The following is a 19840-nucleotide window of genomic DNA, read 5'->3' on the forward strand; positions in this document are numbered from 1 at the left end:
CTTTGTTAAACTTAAGCAACTTTTTTTTTTTTTTTTTTCTTTTACTAACAATACTGTAATAATTGTCATAAGTGAGATTTTGAATAAATGGTTTTATTATTATTATTATTATTATATACCATTTTGTTAAGGTAATAAGCTGGTCAAATAAATACATTTTGAATAGGTTTTATTTTTAATTGGCATTTCAAGTTTAAACAGATGGTTTGTTCGACATTTTTGTTATTTCATTTGTAAGAATATTATTTGAGCAATTGGTCTGTATAATGGAAGTGTACTTCTGAAACTGGCAATATTTTATGTACAAAATGTTGATATCAAAAGTTTATATTTATCAGTGAGCACAATATAATCAATTGAACTTTAAATTACGTTTTTTCAAATTTCTTTTAATCGTTGATTATTAAAAGAAATATGGATAGTTTAATTGAATATTCATTGACATTTATCTGTTCACTAAATACATTAGCATCTAGACCTGTCAATAAATTGAAGACACTTTTTTTTTTCTTCTTCATTTTTCTCATTTTCTACAATTATGATGCATATATTTGCATGTCCGTTAGATCGAGTGTTTTTCATTATAAGGTATCCTGTTAATTTAAGCCTTCACAGAGTTAACCAACGCAAACTCATGTATAATTAATATTTAAAACAAAAGTGTGGGTTATATTATATATTCATTTGTCAAAATATAGCCTCCGTGGCGCAATGGCTAGCGCGTTCGGCTGTTAACCGAAAGGTTGGTGGTTCGAGCCCACCCGGGGGCGGCATTACTTTTTGGCTGATTGTATCTCAAACATTCATTCAATACATCGACTACTTATGTAAAATACTGTTGTCCCTTTAAAGAATCCACTTCTTTGGTATAGAAACATGAAAGAAGAAGACGATATTTTAAAGAATATTTTTATTTGTAAACTAGCTGCGCCCCGTGGTTTCACCCGCGTGAGTCCGTATCCCGTTAGAATATCGGGATAAAAAGTTGCTTATGTGTTGTATTTCATTGCAATCGGTTCAGTAGTTTTTGTGTGAAAGAGTCACAGACATACACACAAACTTTCACATTTATAATATCAAGTAGGATAGGATAGGATTGGAAAAAATAATGTCTTATTTTTCCTAATTGTTTCCGATAGAATTCATTGGATTTTGCTTATACACTTTACAAAACTAAATAGAGTTGCCTACTGTGTCTTGGGTAACCATTTATAAAATTAGAAATCATGGCTATTTCCAATAGAGTAAGTCATGTGCATAACCAGTGTCCTCGAATAAAAAGAAGTTTTCCGCCCCCGGGTGGGCTCGAACCACCAACCTTTCGGTTAACAGCTGAACGCGCTAACCATTGCGCCACGGAGGCTATATTATCTACCTACTAATATAATTACTAGTATTACATATCATACATACTTATTTATAAGACTAAAATATTAGTCACAGAACTAAAATTAAAAGAAAAATTCTTGGGGAAGAAAAATCGTAAAGCTCCATAAATTTTATGGTTTACACGTCATAGTGTAATAATGTATTTATACTTCTTTTTGCATTTAATATATGGAAAAAAGTGAACTGATAGGTGTGTTTTATTTAAGGACAAATAATAGAAAATATCGTTAGGGTATATAGCGTATCATATTAAAGGTAATATAATGGATATCCGAATGACCATTTCAGGAAGGTATAGTACTAGACAAAGACTATGTTGATAAAAAAAAACATTTTGTATGGAAAGCTTTTTAAAGCAATAGATATGGTATTGAAATTACGACATAGACTGAATTAAAAATCACAAATCACGATGTTATTAATAGACCTCGAATTGATTACAAGGTTATTGAGTGGTGAGATCTTCTATGTAAAATAAACAGATCATTTCAGGTAGATATAGTATAATATATATTAGGTAAAAAGAAATGCCGCCCCCGGGTGGGCTCGAACCACCAACCTTTCGGTTAACAGCCGAACGCGCTAGCCATTGCGCCACGGAGGCTCTGTCTTATTACCAGCAATACCCAAAACACATTTTGGTATATTGTTCAAATCTTAATTGTGTATGATAGTTATGACGATGATGGTAACTCATGACCCAGTGTAACGTAGCGTGATTGCAGAATATATTTATTTATTTATTTATTCTTTATAGTACACTAGCTGCGCCCCGCGGTTTCACCCGCCCAAGTCCGTATTCCGTAGGGATATCGGGATAAAAAGTTGCCTTTATGATATTGCAGTTGTCCCGCTATCTCGTACCAAATTTCATTGCAATCGGGTCAACAGTTTTTGCGTGAAAGAGCAACAAACACACACACATCCTTATGAACTTTCGCATTTTTAATATTAGTAGGATAACACCGAAAGAAAAACAATAAATTGTCATTGTAAAAAAGACCATGCCGGACATATGCACTAAAAGGCGGCCTTATTTCTCAAGAGCAATCTCTTCCAGCCAACCTTTTTGTAAAGGAATGTTTAACGTGTACGCGATGGCACAATTAGTAATATACGTGGCTAATTAAACATCTGGATCGAGTTTGGACACAGGAATCCCCGCAGGCATCAGGTTCTTGTTTCAGGTATAGATTGCGACTTGGTGGGGGCACTGGGGTGCCCCCAGATCCAGTCTTCTGAAATTGGCGAGCTGTCTTTCAAGCAAGGAAAATTAATTTATTTCTCCATTTTTGCTCCATTCGTATAATGCCAGGATTCACTAAAGATTGGCAGGCTATTTGCTATTATTTATTTGGAAATGCTATAATCAATATATATAGTTATAAAATGACATTCAGAGCTTCACATTCCATATATTTTTGATTCTTTAATGGGACCTAACGGATTAAAAATATAGTTCAGATCAATACATATATATTAATTAAACATTATGGTAAAAAGTAATTCCGCCCCCGGGTGGTCTCGAACCACCAACCTTTCGGTTAACAGCCGAACGCGCTAGCCATTGCGCCACGGAGGCTATATGTATACACATGAATATAAAATTCAGGCTTTTATGCGTCTATTCCTTTCTCATAAGTTTGATCTTTCAATAGACAAAGACAAGTTTAGTATAATTTAAAACTTCACAAAATATAAATAAACTTAACCATACTCTTAGCATGTATAGTATTTATCTACTTGGATATAGGGTACACCGTACATTCTCCACTCTTTTTCAGTTTTCTCGATATAATCCAGTTCAAACGAAAGTGATATATTTTCGAACTATTCGAGTTCAGTGGGACCAGTAGAAGATCACCATTATCACATTAATAAATAGTATTAAGCAAAGTCGCTTTTTCTGTCTACGCAACGGATATTGATGGTTTTTTTTTTATAGAGTGGTTCAAGAGTAAGGTTTATATGTATAACACTTTTTAAATTACTTCAAATTTAACACATACGAAGCAGTGGGTAAAAACTAGTACTAAATATTTAGATGGTCCATCTATTCAGTAATGCGATATGCCGGCATTGTCAGCTGAATAAATATTGAGTACTTTTTCGTTAATTGAACCTATTGATAGCACATTTGAATATTACGTACTGTTTAATTAATGGCTATGACTATATGACTGTATCATCTATTAGGATTTAATACTTTTAACGAGAAACTGCATTCTTATACTTGATAATTCCCAATTAAAATCATGTTATACAGTTGTTTAATCAGCTACAACACCATGTATACTCCCAGACTTATATTACTTGTCATTAGATGAAATTTGCAGTTTCTTCTATTATTCTTATATAAAAAAATTGTATTAAAAAAGTGTAATATATCATAAGGTTTCATAAAAAAGACGCCCCCGGGTGGGCTCGAACCACCAACCTTTCGGTTAACAGCCGAACGCGCTAGCCATTGCGCCACGGAGGCTATATCTCCTAATAACAATAAGTAGTACACACTTGTATAGATATTTTATTATACAAACGTTGTAAAGAGAATGAATTGTTTTCAGAACCAATAATTATTAGAGAGTAAAAATCCTCCAAAAGTTCAAAGAATTTTGTCAATCCCTTGTAATTTTTCTGGAATTTTCTGAAAAGTAGGATTATAGGAAATAGTATATAATAAATAACATTTTCTCGATGCATTATACATCAAATCGAGTCCTAAATTTTCTGTTCAAGTATTAACGTACTATGATTAACATAATGAACAATTCACCTTAGTTTAAATATACCTTCTAGCTCAGTAGAAGGTGGTCCAGGGTCTAGCAAGCGAGTGCTTATATGGCCTTGTTACTTTACTAAGCCAGCCATTTGTTTAGCTGTACGAAGTCCTTAAGCCCAACTGCCTGAGACCTCAAAACCGTAATTGGAGAAATGGATTATTGCAATGAATAACACAATATGAAATTTTGTCTTCCGACCGCCAAATATTAATTTTCTGTATATTTGTGTTGTCCTACTGTAAAGCGCGTATAACTTAATTCTTTTAAACGATTTATCTGTTTGTCAGAAGAGTTTCAATTTGTACTCTTTTCTGTCTACAGCATAATCTTTTGCAATTAACTAAGAGAGCTTACACATTTCTTGTATTTTTTCTTAAAAATTTATTCAAAAAGTTTTCTCGCCCCCGGGTGGGCTCGAACCACCAACCTTTCGGTTAACAGCCGAACGCGCTAACCATTGCGCCACGGAGGCTATTATACATATTTTTCAATTTAGAATTCCGTTTAATATTCAAAACCAAAAACTAAGTTTTGTTAGTGATTACGTTACGAAACAAGAAGCCTAGAACCCTATATTATAGGTGTAAAATTTTTTATCATAAATGATATATTAAACTTAAAAATATCTAAGTTGTTCTTGTAAAATGTCGTACCAAAATTATTTAAGACACATTATAAAAAATACAAATATATTTAAGCGGAAATATAACAAATTGCATTGGATATCGAGTATAATCAAACATTAGCATTAAACGAGCGAAAATTCCGTGCCCCATAATTATGTTGTACTTCTTTATTGCCCATATATCACTGAAAAAGGGCCAATTTTCCCGTAAAACGGAAAGCTTTGGAATTAGCCTTATAAGTGTCGCCCTTCATAAATTAATGTACACAAGTCGTAAACGATCACACTTTGGGGTTAGTTCGATGACCTGTTTTGATCAACATAAAAAATATTTATAATGCTCAGTTTATGAGAGTGAATTTTGCGTTCTTTGGCCAGTGGTTAAAATATGTATATATGTTTTTTGTTGAAATCGAGGGAATCTATATGACTAAGAATCAAACGTTCGACGACATGTGACATCTGCCAATCCGCACTTGGCTAGTAGGGTGGGTTTTGGCCAGACCTATATAGGAGACCCGTGTCCTTCCAGTGGGAATTAATATAAGCTGATGATGATGATGATGTTCTATTCTAGTTCTAGACTGATAGTTAATTGTTTAAAAATAAATTAAAATTAAAAAAAAATCAGCAATGTATAAGGATACATTAATATAATACTTAGAGTATTTGAAATACAAAAAGTAAAATCTATTATAAACGAATATGTACCTAAAAATCGTCATTAAAATTGTCAAACAAGGTCTCTGTTTTATTATAAAAATATAGGTTTTACTCTTATATGCGCTATTTATGACACAAATAGTTTTAATTCAAGCCTCGTTAGGCATATCTCATTAAGGCGGGTGCACACCTTCCCGCGCTTTATTTAAGGCCAACAGAAACAGTTCAGGGTAATGAGACGAGGCGCGCGTGACGTCACGTCTTTATTATTTTAATCGCTGCTTGTAGCACACTGATTGCGGTACTATAGTCTTGACTATAGAATCATGTGTGGCACTTGTTATTTGTTTTTTGATGATGAAGATGATTAAGAAATAGAGTTCTGTTGAATCTGCAGTGTATGCAATTTTAAACGTGATGTCTTATGAGAAATTTTGAAAGAATTGAAAAAAAATTATTGCGATTGACATCGAACCCGCGTAACACGTAATACTGAGAGAGTAGAAGAAATTTGTATGTGGTAAAACACTTTGTATGTGGTTGTCGAGCACGCTTCGGCACGAATTGGGGGCCAGCTCGCACCCGGGAAGTACCACACCCCCACAGAAGACCGGCGTGAAATATCATTCTGCTGTGTTTCGTTCGGTGAGTGGGGGAGCCGGAGGCCCATATCCTTTTCCTTACCCTTCCTAGTCCTTTCCTTTATTCCTATCACCAATCCTTTCTTAATTCCCTTCCCAAAAAGTCGGCAATCCATTTGTAAAGGCGTAAGGTCTGCAATGGACCTTATGCCTCTCCAAATGTTCATAGGCGGTGGTAGCGCTTACCATCAGGCGTCCCACCAGCTCCATTGCCGACTGTAACATAAAAGAAAATAAATAAATAAATATTGTGGTCGATTACTGTGGCGGGATCACGGGTGACCGAGAAGCCATGTGTTGCGTCGGTATGGCAAAAAGACGTGGGTTCGAATCCCGCATCGTGATAATTTTTTCTCTATTCTATCTAATTTCTCGTATTGTCTTATATTAAGTGATACACATCATTTCTTGCATGACACAATTGATAATAATTTATCAAATCCAATTTCTATTAAAAATAAAATTTTTCACTAGTTATAAATGACCAAATAATAATAATGAAAGAGTTTTTAAATAAGTCACTGAATTAAAAATATTAAGTCTTAATTATTAACTAATATTTCTATGTGAAAATCAACAAAGAAAAATAGCGCCGGGTTGTGAATATACTTTTTACCCAACTTTAAAAAAAGTATGAAATAAGCAATTCAATTATATTAATTCATTCCCATTACAATTTGATCTTGTTATGACAACTTGAAGGTGGATGAATTGTAAAAACTGTTTTTTTGTCTAGACATCACCTCAATACCCATTTATAACTATATTATATACATTAATTAAATTACATTAGTCGTGTATCGCATAGCTCATTACAGTCTACAGGCTTTAATAGGACAGCACACGTGGTAACAATATTTACACGGCGGACGCACTCTGCATACGAAGCGCACTGTAATAGCCGTGGAGTGCTGCTTGCGATGACTTCATAGTTTTGTTTGTAGTGTGACCCATGCTTTATTTATTTGTAAACACTTGATGTGTTTTCGTTTGTTTGCATTAAGTGAGACTTTGAAAATCCTGGTTGCGACGAATTTTATTAGATTTTTTTTAAGCATAAGGTCCATTGCAGACCTTACGCCTCTACAAATGATGGATTGCCGACTTTTTGGAAAGGGATTAAGAAAGGATTGACGAGAAGAATGAAGGAAAGGACTGGGAAGAGTAAGAAAAAGGATATGGGCCTCCGGCTCCCCCACTCACCGAACGAAACACAGCAGAATGCTATTTCACGCCGGTCTTCTGTGGGGGTGTGGTAACTTCCCCGGTGCGAGCTGGCCTAATTCGTGCCGAAGCAAGCTCGACTACCACATATAACTTTTTTTTCATTTTCCCAGATGTAGTGGTTAATGCGTGTACATTTCAACCAACAAGTCCAGGTTCTATCCATTTTGTTTTATTGATAATTTTAATGTGTATTCTTTTTTAAATTTATACTGAATAAACAATAAATAGCTTTGAATAAATGAATGAATGAAAAAATCTTTATTGTACACCATAAAAACTACAATTATAAGTGACAATAGTTGACTTAAAATGTATAGAGGTCGGTCTTATCGCTATAAGCGATCTCACCTAGACAACCCGGAAGAGAGGATAAAAAGTAAGGTGGTGGTGTAATACAATAATTGGTTTAAAGTTGTTTCAAATAATAAGAATACTCATACTGTAAATATGATAATCCAAAACATACATACACACACTACACATTATATAATATTTTTAATATTTAATATAATACATACACAGGCTTTCTATCTTCTTTAAAAATGAAACGATGAAATGATAAGGAACCCTTAGGAAAAGGTATCAATTAATTAAGCTTAATTTGAACATTGCTGAAAATTCTATGATATAAAAGGTCATCAATGTCCCTGGGGGCGAGGTACCACTCCAATTCTAAAATGGGACCAGAAGACAACAATTGTCTATCAAACACAATCACGAATCGCTTGCAAACGGAGTTTACGAGTCACAAAATACAACCTCCTTCCTTTTTGGGACGTCGGTTGAAAGTTCTACACGAAAAATGTTTTATATACGCGCAGGCACTTAGCATATAAACAATTTACAAGTCTCACGAAGATTATTCAAGCGCAAAACTTATGTTTCATATTCAACCTGAAAACTTACAAATAAGTTGTGAGTACGAAAGATTGATGCGATAATGCTCAAGCATTGATCGATCCTTCTGAGTTCAACAGTTATCGCAAACACGTGAAAATCCATTAATTTAATTTTAGAATATTAGTATTACTTTTATGGATAAGTTGTTTCAAAGTTTTGAGTATGTTTTCATAGTTCATGTTAGGTTATAACCTTTTATCAAATTAAAAGGTCTGGAGAATGGCTAGACACTTTCCGATTTATTACACAGAAATGAATATTTAACAACAGAATCATAAATTCATGAGGTATAAAATATATATTTCTTACATAATTATGCTTAAATAAGCCTCAAATGCTGGCTTTTAAGTTGGAATTGTTAACATATAGGTCTTCATCCATCTTAAGTTTATAATCACTAAACAAATGACTAAAACTAAAACTTAATGTTTAATAGTTAGTTTCTAAGATCTTATCTATTACATCTAATCAAAAAACTGTGGCATACACTGTGGTTTATCGATTTACCAATCAATTACATTAAAAATAAAGAAAAACAAACAGTATCATCGACGTTTTAATATAATGTCCAAAATCAACAGTAACCTGAGAGTCCAGGGGTCGATGTCCGATACTCAAATATACTTTCGCACGTGCCCAAGTATTCATAGGGGAAGATTGACATGATTATCAGCACTCGGTTTTAGTTATTTTCGGGCTTCAATCGCTCAGTTTTGAAAGTCAATATTATAGAAATAAAAACGAAATCAAAATTGCTAGTTTGATGCTCGCGGATTCGTTTCCACTGTCCGCTACCTGGATAGCTGTTGGTAATAATAATTTTTTCTATTCTGTTTTCTTTATTTAATCTCCTAAAATTTGTTTCGATAAGCGTTTCAGTGGCTTAATCTGACTCTTGCAGTAATACTGCGATATGTACAACAGAGCTATAGTTCGTAGTCAAGCGCTGCCCTATTAAAGATAAAAAAAAGCTTTGAGCAGAAACGGAGCATACAGACTTTCTGGTTTATGCGTAATTTAAATATCCTAACTTAAATCAGACATAATAATTGTATATTTAAAGTTATTTATAATAAAAATATCTACAACACACTCTCCAAAAAGGACTTCATAGATAAATCCGTAATTGGAATCGAATAAAAATTGTTTTATCATTACAAAATGGACGTAAAAATTGCCTTTAACAAATTTAACCACAATTTAAATCCATTTCGCTTCACCTATCCGAATGATTGGAAGGTTCGGGTCACATTAAAGAAGATTAAATCATATTCGTAATGATAATCCAATTTATCCCGGAATAAACTCAAAACTTCCAGTGGAGGCAAATTTAAAATTAATTAGAAATCCCTTCAGAAGTGGCAGCCCTGATCCGTAATGATTTCATGGGGCGGACTCGACGCGAATCTCTGAATGACTATTTATGTGAAATTCATATCATAATATCAGTAATATCAAGAAAATAATATAAAACACGTGTCGTGCAACTGATATTTGTCCGTGATGGACTCCTAAATTACTCAACCTATTTAAATGAAACTTTCACGCCATGTGAACTCTCATTAAAATTATAAGATAGGATAGTTTATATTATTTCAATTACGACAAATGACTACCGGGCGGAGTAAGGGCGAGTAGAATATGAAATTTCATGTCCAACTACTAAATATATCAGGCCGACCGACATCGCTTTATTAGACTAAAAAAAGAATGGAGTAGGTATCTTGCAAAAAATTAATTATTTAAATGTACACACTGAAAGCCGTTTAGCATTTTAATTTTCACACATTTGGCTAAATAATGTTAAAAGGGTCACTTATTCTATGTTATAGAATTACAATTGTGCAAACGTGTACATTGAGAATAAGTTAAGTTGAATTATAAATAACAACCAACAAAATTAAATAAACGTACTCGTACGTGCTCACTTAATGCTAACAAACTCATTGATACCCCCCATTTTCACATTATAATGAAAAAAGAATACTAAAAAGCGGATTACTCACTAAATGCTAACAAACTCATTGATAACCCCCTCCATTTTTCACTTAATAATAAAAAAAGAATACTAAAAATCGGATTACTCACTAAATGCTAACAAACTCAAATTAAATCAGTCGCACTGATAACCCCCTCCATTTCAGTGGATTCAATAGAAGTCTACAGATTCCATCTCTGAACATAGGCATGCCGAAACCGCGGAATGATCACGCGAAGCTAATTATTATTACTGCACTACTCGGTTACCCTCTGCCCCGGTATGCTATAGTAACCACTGTATATTACCACTTGAGTTATGTGACATATCAAATATGACAGTCATGCACGGAATGCCGTGTTATTGGTGTAATTTACGCTAATTTGGCGGGAATTATTTTAATCGTTCATCTCTTAGCCTAGGTAATTAGCGTACAGATATATTTAATACAAGACATGGTGTATTAAAGATCGCGGTTTTATAATAATTTTGACGGAAAGTTTTTAATCAATTTTTTAATATTAGTGATAAGTATTGTTAAGAGATAATTTTTCATGCTTGCATCTTTGCAAATAAGGGGAATTTATGCATGTTATGTTTAAAACTTTAATTTATTGAACCATTTCCATTGCTCCCTAGAATGCACCAAAGAAAAGTATAAATAATTTCCTTTTGACAAATCGACAGTGTTCTGACGTCAGATAAAAAAATGCGAAAAAAATGAAATGAACCTAGAATTATTTAAATCAACGTAATAGTCAACTGAATAAATCTACATTCAAAGAACACCTCAATATAATTTTGAAATAATGTCAAATATCTGAAAATACTTAAATGATAAAGATCAATTTAATTAAATGCATTATCCTGACACAAATGATTGAAATATTATTTTATGTATGTATGAATTCTCTACCGCACTGAATAGAAATTCCGTGAAAGGGTCCAAAGAAAATTCCAGGTATTTTTACATGAAATATGTCCAACAAAATTTACTTTATGGCGATATCGTAAACAGGCTTTATTGACGAAATATTTAATCTGTGGGCGAATGAATTATGGCGCATTGATATAAATGGCGCGCTTTTTAAATTGTACTATAAATTCTTCATTTTGTGTAGTTCAGCCACGTGTTTTATATGGGGTTTTAATGTTTTAAAGTTTATATTTATGAGTGGCGATGCGTGGTCATGAAAAAGTAACGGAATTTCGTGGTTTTGCAAGGTTTATGTGGTTGTGTACATCTGAAACTATTTTCTATATATAGAGAAGCCATAGATATGAATCAATATTATTCAGAAATAATCAAATTATTATATTACGTTTTTAATTGTAGTTGCATAAAAATGGAATTATATGTAGCTATTGATGATATTAAAACGTGGAAATTTCAAATGTTTAGAAATTAAAAACTTTTTGAGGTTCAAGACATATAACATATCACATATCTCAGTCTCCCCGTGACCACGCTCGCTGTAAAGTGTTCGAAACGTCGGGTTAATAATATAATGAATAAATCGCGTTTAAAATCCGTTAAAAAGTTTTTAATTTCTAAATGTATAGTACTCGCGTAAAATCAAATACTAATACCAAATATTCTTTAATTAAAATTGCATTTTAACATAAATGGACTATTTACATAATAAGACGAACAATATTTCTATAACTTTATACAATTAACCTATATAATATTAAATCCACCATATGTAACCACTATACATATAAATCAGAAAACTCACGGACTATATTATTTAAGTTATTAAAAGACGCTGGAAGATTTTAATTTATTTTTAATTTCAATTGAATGTCATACCAATCATTTGTTTATCCATCAGTAACCTCATCAGACTTAAGATATCGCTTTATTTATATACAGACATTACAATTTAACGTCTATCGTGAAGCCTCTAACGTCCCATTGTTTGAAACTACGATATTAATTGCCACATTCCAAAGTGAACGATTTTTTCATTGCCAACTATAAAATTCCGACTAATCCCTTTTTACGATTTCATTAAATTGGAAATTAACCGACCCCGCTGCAATGCATAGCAAACTCGTCATAAACTAGTTCATTTGAATTCAGATTACTTATATGAATTACTCGATTTATAAAGATACGCGGCGCCGATGAAATTGGCATACAGATGACTGTTTCAACCGTTTTTTGGTCTTGTTACTTAGAACATTCGACTGACTTAAGTATACGATTTTGTTGATTTTCTTATTTGAAAGCTAACAAAAATATAAACATATGGCTGCAGCATTCAAATAAAAAAATAATAAATCAACACTTCTCTTCAAAAAATACCGTCGTTTTGATAACATCATCCTTTTTTGAAGTCGGTTGAAAATGACGCCGTTTACCTCATATCAGTACGAATAGTGCATACACGTTCAACTAGTCACAGCAAATGAAATGAAAACACAGATAATGAAATACTAGTAAAACTAAACCATAGATTACCCCGTGAACAGTTTTTTAGTTGTCTTGAACTTGCAGAGCTGTGGGTCATCCGTTATTCAATAAGTTCGGACGCGCCGTGTTTTGTATGGAAAGTTCGAGATAAGTCGCCTTACGTCTGCGGAATGAATAAAACATGCGTCGTAATTTCATTATGAGATGAGAGTGGGACGTGAGCCATAATTTTCACCGCATTAATATTAACTATTTACATATTATCCGTGTGAAACGTGATTATTTTTTACCCCCGCAACAGATTGTTATTAGTTCGATGTTATGTCCTTGCCGTCATGGCTTTCAAACGGATGGACAGATTTCGATGTGTGTTCTTTTATTAAATAGCCAAATTTCCTGGCAGTGGTTCTTCGCTGCTTTTGATTAATACCGGTTCAGCAGTTTAAGAGTATCAGGTTTTTTTCAAAGTGATGTATGGCATTTTTGTCGTACAATCATCACTCCTGAGAATCTAATAGTTAAATGGCAATGATTACACTGAATATCTCTCTTCATTTCTTAAATTGCAGCTGTATAATAGTCATAGCAGCTTGTAGGTAAATTTAACAAATTCTGTGCCTAATTGCAACTTTTAAATAGCGCAGACAATTGCAAAAATGAAACACGAGTAGCGATATGATTAACCAATCAATTTCTATTGGTTGGAATACAGGATGGTTCTAGTATACACGAAGGGTTTGTAATATGTGTTTAATAGACTACTACAAATGTAAAGGTTCTATGTTTATTTGTCAGTCATTCTGTCACATCCAATGGAACAATTTTTGTATTATTTTCGTATCTAGATATTTTGGTTGTTATCGTATCTAGATAGTTAGGTTGGAGGCTAGTTAATGGCTTTTACGACGGTAAAACATCTTATTCCCATAGTAAGACGAATTAATGATGTGAAAACGCAGGGAAAGCCGCGGTTAAACTAGCTAACTGATGTAAATAACAAGTTCAAAAATGCTACTATTGTTATTTATGTTAAATATGGCGTCACGTTTTCGTCATGCAATATTACATTGGAAGAATATTCGTTATATTATGTAACTTGAAGTGAAATATATATGAAACAACAGGAAATGCTGTAGGCTTGTCACGTAAGCACTAAGACAGTGCTGTGATACAATATTGCGCGTCTTGCATTAATAATTTTGCTAGATAAAGATGGTAAATTAATTTACAGAAGACTATTTTTCATAAATAAAACAACGTTTTATGTGAATAACGCATTGCAAAATTGCGCGTTATTTATTGGGGGATATTAGAATTATTGTGTTTTATTTCCTATAGCGCTGAATGAACTCTTTTATATTCATTGAACTTCGAAATTATCGTTATGTTTATAAATTTTAAATGGATAGAAAATAAATAAAATAAAAAATATCTATAATGCGTAAAAACATGTGAGATCTCTAAAAATATTCCAAAAAATACTAAACCCTCTAGTAAGTATTTAGGTTAGATTGAAAGTCTAGAAGACTTCACAGCTACACTTCAAATCGATAAAATCTGTGTTTATGAGACACACACTTTCCATCGTAAATTAGACGAATAGTATTTTGATAATGTGCAGATTAATTGCAATTTAATCTTTACACTATTGCGAAATCAATACCTCAATCCGAAAAAATCTTAAGCTTTCACCACTTACCTACTGCTTTGTAGAACTACTTATCAATTATAAAAATTCTAGATAATATTTACTCGCCATTGATTCTAAGCAAGAATTATTACTTGATTCTGCATCGTACACGATGCATAAATAAATAGGTCGTCTTTTATATCCGTTCAGAAGTTTTTAATTTCTAAACATCCTTAGGGATGAGCGACCAACGCTTTTACGTTTAAAAACCGGCCGAAAAGGCCACCCTGTATTATCTACTTGCAAGGCTTTGAGTTAGTTACCAATGCGTTTAAAGCCAATTCAAAAAGCCAACCACCCTGTATAAGCTATCTGACTAACGGTTAATTACCGCTGGCCGGCTTATACCTCAGCTATAAATAAATCACACTAGCCGCTTCGCAATTTACCATAATAACTAGATAATTACTTTATATAACCTGGGCATTGTGCATGTGGCCTTAAATTGCATCCGTTTGGATTGGCTGTGACAGTTGTTTTTATTTTGTAGGACTGAAAACCTTCAATGTACGAGTAATTAAAGCGTGATTTATTCAATACTACCTTCGCCCCGCGCAAACGCGTAAGTCCGTATCCCGTAGGAATATCGGGATAAAAAGTTGCCTAAATGTTATTCCAGTTGTCCAGCTGTCTACGTACCAAATTTCATTGCAATCGGTTCAGTTGTTTTTGGCTGAAAGAGCAACAAACACACACACATCCTTACAAACTTTCGCATTTATAATAATCGTGGGATTTATGTATCTAAGGCGACGGAGGATTTGATTTGTTTTTACATGTTAACATGTTATTGCTTATTGCTTATATCACAAGTCAACCCAGGTGAGTAAGGGCCCGTATCCTTTTCCTTTCCCTTCCCAGTTTTGTAGTTTATTCCAAGTTATGTGGAATGAAGTGTATAACAAAAATAACTAAGCAGTTATTTTTTTATCTAAATAAGCACATGTCAGCACCTATGTGCTATAATAGTATTACCACATATATTTGGTATCGGGCAGAGATTATACATCTGTTTAACTGATCTTCTTTATGGACAAGTAAGTAGATCTTTTTATGGATTAGCCCTCTGTGACTTGTCAGACGGAGACATTTTTTCCCCACCAGGAATCGAAATCAGAAGCCCTCGGTTAACCACGTGTTAACCACTGTACCAGACGGCGGTCAATCCATATCCAGACAGAATCAAATTGCTGGACGACTAGGTTATAACTTGCTAGTAATAATAATTAGTCTATTCGTTCGATCCTGCAACCAACCCGATCCCACATAGAAATAATACGGTTCATTTGAGAGCAATCCCATTGTCTCCCAAATGTTCTGAAACACTTTAACGATCCAAAAAGAACTCGCAAGATACGAATTCGTCTTTTCTAATACCCTATAAATAAACATGTGGTGATTGTTAGGGAGCTTGCACATTGTTTCTTGAGTGAAATTCACCTTAAAAGATAGATCAAAATATACATCGACAACTTTGCAAGATATGGATAGTGAGGACATATATACATAGTTTTTAAGCATTACGTTACAAACAAAATGAGTTTTTGTAGTTGACCGAATAAATAAATATATTTATTATGTTTCTCATTTCCATAATACTAGTGTACCCCCAGAAGGAATGCACCTGGTCTTTTGGAAGACTTACGTGGGGACACAGATCCAACAAGCAGCAGCCCTTTTGAGATTTTTAATGTGTAGTGTGACATCAGCCGCAGCCTGCCCATGACTGCACTATAGGGATACAGCCCTAGGCAGTCCGTGGCCGATGTAGGACTATTGCAAGATATGGAAATTTAAAAACTGATCTATGAAATGGGATGCTAAATGGATTGATATTGGAAACTATGGGAAACTATGTCACCTGCCTGTCTACTTAATAAAAGTAAAAAACTGTTGGCAGGCGGTTACTCGCCCTCTCACTGTATGGGCACCATAAATAAGTCGCTGCATTGATGCAACAAGGGGGCAACATATCATGAGCAGCTAAAGGTGGTGAGGCGTCGTTGTACTTTAAACTACGACCACGCGTTCCCTGAGGGTCCAGCATCACGTGCCCACTCGCCACTTACGCTTCGCATCCGAGCTAAAAGCTCTTGCGACTCCTCTTTGGACGATTGGTTAAGGCAAGCTTTAGGTGAGGGTCCTGTCCTCGACAGGCTTCACTCCAGCCGGCCGGTTAAGGCAAGCCGGAGATGAGGACAGGGGCCTCCCCCGGGAGCATTAAGGCTTCAGGCCATAATCCATCACGCTGGCCAAGTGCGGGTTGACATATGTCACATTTCATCGAACTTTTGATGTTTATTTATTTCCTTTTGAATTAATTTCCTGCGCTCTCACCCGGTCTCCAACCCCGACCTCCTCGATCCTTAAAGTCCTCGATTTTTAAAGTCCGAAGTTCTCACCACTGAGCCACCACTGCTTTATCATAAAGTATAATTAAATGTTATAGCGATTCTCCGATTCCCTAAAATAGGTATGGTAGATAAGGATGACTCACTATGTCTTAATATGTAATTGTTCAAGGATCGAAAACCATATTTATTAGGTATTCTTACAATAATGCAGTGGAAAAAAAATAAAAGTATTAACGTAAAAGGAAATAAAGCATTTTCATGAAAATTTTCAGTGTGAAAAACTGTTAGTGTGAAAGGTCCATTAGGGCGTCACTGAATGGCTTATTGATGTTGTGAGCCTTTTACAATGGCGCAGCTGTGGAGTGTTACAGATAAAAAATATTCGGCTATAACTTAACGATATTGCTTTATTTCGTTAAGGTGGTGATAACATCTGTATTTCAGTACTTAGATATATTATTATGCTACATATTTCTATAATATAAGTTAAAAGTTGAGAAAGTTAAATGATAAGTTATGTTTTTATTGCATATATATATTCTTAGAGTTAATATCAAATAGGTATCATGTATACACTAGCTTACTAGCCAGGGCTTTGCCCACGTAGCCAAAAAAATTATTTATGTATTTCGCGTTGCCCTGTAAATTTCGGAATACTAACTACTACCTATGTCCTATCTCAGGTCTCAAAATATCTCTGTACCAAATTTCATCCAAATCGGTACAGCTGTTCCAGAGATAAGCGCGTTCAAATAAACAAACAAACTCCTCAGCTTTATATACTGGTATAGATTTTACAAAAAATTCAATACTTACGTAATTTAACCTGTTGCCAGATACATGCTATTCAATATATACATAAAAAACAGATTTCGATGCATTCTGAGTCAGACTTCGTTAACCTTATGTGCGGGTAAATTTCACCCGTGTTCCTGTGCAATTTAACTATTAAAATGAGCGACGTATCATTGAAATCAGTTGAGCCATTCCAAATATATAAAATTTAATCTATAGTTTATAGGGAAGGTTCCCTTTTATTCAGTGAAACCCTTTTAAGATTCGTTTCATTCTAAACATTAAGAATCTAGTTTTTTAACACGAACACATTTTTTAAAACTATAATTAGTATTGAGAGCTTGTTTCTAAGGACGAAAGACATACATTTTAATTAAGCTTTCAATATCATTCTTAGTCAAATATTATATTTGTTAACAGTACTAAATACTCCTCGGTTGATTAAGTGATGAAAACTTTCAATAGAAAATTTACAAAATATAGCTGAAATGGTCTTTCTTCTGAATGAACCACAAATCGAGTAACAAAAAGGCTCTTAAATAGGTTAAAATCATGTCTTTTATCTGTATTGTCTGCCCCTGAAAGATATTTTAAAATAAGGAATATATTTAGATTTAGCTCCAAATTACCCTAAGAATCATTAATTTAATTAACTTCAACGCATAGTAAATTTCAATTCACTATTTATGAATGGGCAAAAAACGACTTACGAAAATATTTTATTTACCAATTGGCAGGTAGAATAAAAAGTTCGTTTCGCTTTTTCGGTATAAAATTCTTATTAAAATCTGAATTCTGAGTTGCCAAAAAATATGGGTTGATGAATTCATTATAAACTAATGAGGTGTCATTCATAAACGTGTAGTTAAAATGTAAGAATTTTCTCCGAAAATAGCAATTTTCTCGTTGAATAAAAATTACAATATTTATTAAGAACTTTTTACTTTATGTGGCAGTGGTTGTAGCTTTTTAGTATTTCGTTACTACGACATCGCTGTCTGTTTGTCTGTCCGTCACCAGGTTGCATCTTATGAACTGTATTATAGAACCGTCATAGAAATGATGGCTTTTTCACCGAATGTATTGTAAAATTTAATTACCGAGTCAATATTCTTTTCTGTTTTTCTTTTGTGTGCTTTTTCTGTTACAATCATAGAACCGGTGGTAGTAAGGCAGCTTGCAGCACTACAACGTCATTAAGGTCACGCTGATTCCGTTAATTTGTTAGGCAAAGCAAAGCCGTCAATTATTTGGAAAGCCCTTCGTCATGCGGATCATTAATTCAAGTATCCGCGATAGGTCGGAGGACTTATTGCTAGATTTTTCCCGTCGCAGCATTATGTGTGACCTGAATGTACGACAATGTTGGTTCAAATTCGGCGTCATTGTTACGAGATTTAGAAGACCAAATCCATATACGTGAATCGAAATATGTACCCCTGTTTACGGAAACCGCTCGGTTAGAGAACAAACTATGAAATTTGTCAATCTTAATTTGAATAGAGCAGCAGATTATTTAAATAATGCCCAAACCTCCATTAAATCAAGAAAAAAAGAAATCACACTCTCAAAAATATAATATAATACTCTCTTGTTTATAATAATTATGGTCGAATTTTGAGATTTACTTGCTGGTTGATCGCCCCTAGATTTAAACATTTAAACATTTAAAACATTTATTTATTATGAGCAAAGGTCGCCCGCCCCTAGATGAAAATTACAAAAAAAATACATGTTATTTCAGAAAACAAACTTGGTGATTTTTACAATTTTGTATTTCCAGTACTTACTGATTAATTAAGATATTAAATCGTGATGTGCTGGCATTTAAGAAGAGGGAAAGGATATAAATGTAATTACGACGAGAACAAAAGAAAGGACGGTTACAGGTGAGGAAACGATCTATCTACAAACATTATGCAACATGCATTCAGGGCTAATTAACCAAACATAATAGTTTCCTATGGTTCTACACACTATGATTAAGTCTGCGTACTCACATCCAGATATTTATAGACAATGTAACACAAGCCTAAAACATCATTAGCTAGTTATTATCTATCCTTTTTCAACGCACACTGAAGGATACCTCTATCCCTGTTTAAGGTTGGTTGGATTTTTCCAAACCGTTAACTTATACCCTTGGTGAAAATGAGTGGAATATATTAACCGACAAATGGAATCATTTGTTTTGATCCACATAATAGCGTATATATAGACACCTTTTATATATGAATTAGGTTAATGTCTTGAGATGGTTATGTTAGCGTTGAAACCCGTTTTTCGTTTTATCGCGTTTTGCCTGGTTAGAACTAGTTGTAACTAGTTGTAAAATGAAAGCAAGATGTAATTAATCAATATATTAAGTGAGACTGG

The 19840-nt window shown here is 33.7% G+C and overlaps 6 non-coding genes across 6 annotated transcripts; 1 reads left to right on the forward strand and 5 right to left on the reverse strand.

The window, feature by feature from the left end:
- The first annotated feature begins 697 nt into the window (after window positions 1-697).
- Window positions 698-770, forward strand: Trnan-guu. Its single transcript has one exon. It is a non-coding gene; the product is annotated as a tRNA-Asn (tRNA).
- A 520-nt stretch (window positions 771-1290) lies between these two features.
- Trnan-guu lies at window positions 1291-1363 on the reverse strand. Its single transcript has one exon. It is a non-coding gene; the product is annotated as a tRNA-Asn (tRNA).
- A 557-nt stretch (window positions 1364-1920) lies between these two features.
- On the reverse strand, window positions 1921-1993 carry Trnan-guu. Its single transcript has one exon. It is a non-coding gene; the product is annotated as a tRNA-Asn (tRNA).
- Window positions 1994-2898: 905 nt separating this feature from the next.
- Trnan-guu lies at window positions 2899-2971 on the reverse strand. Its single transcript has one exon. It is a non-coding gene; the product is annotated as a tRNA-Asn (tRNA).
- Window positions 2972-3798: 827 nt separating this feature from the next.
- On the reverse strand, window positions 3799-3871 carry Trnan-guu. The gene has a single exon. It is a non-coding gene; the product is annotated as a tRNA-Asn (tRNA).
- A 700-nt stretch (window positions 3872-4571) lies between these two features.
- Trnan-guu lies at window positions 4572-4644 on the reverse strand. Its single transcript has one exon. It is a non-coding gene; the product is annotated as a tRNA-Asn (tRNA).
- Window positions 4645-19840: the final 15196 nt, after the last annotated feature.

This window comes from Zerene cesonia, chromosome 28, assembly GCF_012273895.1.
Source record: "Zerene cesonia ecotype Mississippi chromosome 28, Zerene_cesonia_1.1, whole genome shotgun sequence".
Taxonomy (NCBI): Eukaryota; Metazoa; Arthropoda; class Insecta; order Lepidoptera; family Pieridae; genus Zerene; species Zerene cesonia.